This window comes from Sciurus vulgaris, assembly GCF_902686455.1.
Source record: "Sciurus vulgaris genome assembly, chromosome: 8".
NCBI lineage: Eukaryota > Metazoa > Chordata > Mammalia > Rodentia > Sciuridae > Sciurus > Sciurus vulgaris.
Window position 1 is genome coordinate 14,789,177 of NC_136468.1, and position 2,347 is coordinate 14,791,523.

Sequence of the window (2,347 nt, forward strand, 5' to 3'; positions counted from 1 at the left end):
AGAAATTTTAGTTCAATTTTACACATTCCCAGGAATTCCCAGACAAGTGTACCACCATGCAGAAATATGTGTGCCATTACTACATTTTACATAATATAAGAAAGAAGGGTCGATATACTTCAGAAAGTAGGAAATTCACCTGGCTCTATGCAATTGTTACAAAGCCAGCTTTAATACAAAGCTGGGTATTAAATTGTTACAATTTAATAAAATTGTTAAAAGCCATTTCATTTTATAAAATGTAATTTTATTTTATGTTACTCTGCTGTTACATAGGGCATAACTTTTTCACATGGCTTTTTTGGGACTATTGTCAATGATTAGCAATGCACAATAGTGGTTCAATTCTGTAAAGAACAATGACTAGACAAACTGGATACCCACTCACGTGTACAAATCTGCATGGAAAATTACTAAAGTTTTAAATTTGGACTTGTTGTACTTTTATTTTCCCTTTCTAGCTTATTAAGAAATGACACACACTTTAATTTGCCAAAAGCAATGCTTGTATTCTGGCAGGAACATGCTACTTCTATTACATAATAAAGTGAGAACCAGAACTACAAAGACAGGAGGCATACGTGAATTTTTAATGGGAAGAGAAGTTGTCAACTTAAACAAATAAAGAATGAAAAGGAAATTTCCTGTTGTCACAGACAAATGTGACCTCTCTTAATTTGTTATTTACAAGGCAGCATTTCACTTTGTGACTTCCAGCTCAGAAATGTCAAATGCTTTCCCATTCAATCGAATATTTCTGGATTCCTACTAAAAAGCAATACAGTAAGAGTATGGAAAGATTGCTTACTGGGAAAAAAACCTCGAAGAAAAATAAGGAATGGAATGTAGAAATTAAGAAGTTACATAGAACACTATTATTTATTTTATTTTTGATACTGGGGATTGAACCCAGGGGAGCTTAACCACTAAGCCACATCACCAACACTTTTTCTTTTATCTTTTGAGACCCGGCCTTGATAAGTTGCTTAAGGACTCATTAAGTTGCTAAGGCTGGTCTCCAACTTGCAATTCTCCTGTCTCAGCCTCCCTGAGTTGTTAGGATTACAGGCATGCCCCACCATAACTGGTTAGAACACTCTTTAAATTATAATTAACTACATTTTGTTATCTTCACAGTAATGCAAAGCACAATCACTAGCAGAACTTGTTCAGATTACTTAAATACCAGACAGATTTTTAGTTCTCTACTAATTATTTAGAAGTTGCTTATGTTTATATGAAATGAAGCTATTTACTTATCTACTGCAGTAACTGCACATCAGGAAAGTCATGACAAACAAATCAAGGAATGGAGTTTATTCAAAGCAGCAGTGTGAAAGGATTACAAACAGTTGATTCCATACATGAATGGGTTCCTTTGCTCTAGGAAATCCAAGCAGAATAAGGAATGGAGATGTGTGAAAAGGTTTCTTGGAGGGAAGGATGACACCCTGTTTGTATTTAATTTTCGGTCCCTTCTCCTGTTCTGTCTGATATGCATAATGTTAAATTGTCTCTAAGCAGTGGCAGACAATGATGCTCTCCTTGTATGAGTCTCGTTTATCAAGTTCTGCAGTGGCCTCATCAAAAGTCGATTTAGCACTGTGCAGGAAAGCTCTGGGTTTTTAGGAATCTCACAGTCAAAAACAGCAAAGTTAAGAGCCAGCCTGAGGCAAACTGGGTGTGTGGGTTGTATGTCTTTCTATTTATGTCAAATGCCTCTTGATAAGCTCCTTAGGAATTATCTATCGTTTGTTTCTGAGCATCACCACGTGCAACTTCAGCAAGATACAGGATGTAATCTCCCTTCATTTTCAGATAGAAGGCATTACTCTTTGGATTAGTTGCATTGGCTATTAAATACTTACCAACAATTCTGGGACCAAGGTGCAGATGGATCTCAGTTCCAACTCCATTTTCTCCCAAATAGTCCTTAATCAGCTGCAACTTCTTGTTAAAGGTGTAAGTTTTATGCTGAATGATGACCCTCCAGGTAAACCTGTGGCCCCCCACCATGTTCTTGTAGGCCACTTGAGAACAAGCTACACTCCTAGGTGGAGAGCTCTGCACCTGGCTGGGTCAGACTTCATGCAGATGGCCACGTTGTCATAGTGCTTGGCCTACTTGGCTAGTTCAGCCTTCTGGATCAGCTCATACTTCTCACTGGTGCAGGAGCCAGGTCCTCTTCTCTGTGTCCACCACCTTAAAGTTTTATTGTCTAATTTATCAATCTGTTCTTTTATGGCTAGGTAAGTCTGTGTTCTAACAACTTTTGCTTACCTACAAGTCTCTTATGTCTTCTTCTGATGCTTTGTAGTTTTAATTTTTGTGTTTGGGTTTATAATCA

At 37.4% G+C, this 2,347-nt stretch overlaps 1 pseudogene across 1 annotated transcript; it reads right to left on the reverse strand.

Moving 5' to 3' along the window:
- Nucleotides 1-1,342: 1,342 nt before the first annotated feature.
- Nucleotides 1,343-2,079, reverse strand: LOC306668948 (14-3-3 protein theta-like; annotated as a pseudogene). The gene has a single exon. The product of its transcript is annotated as a 14-3-3 protein theta-like (transcript).
- Nucleotides 2,080-2,347: the final 268 nt, after the last annotated feature.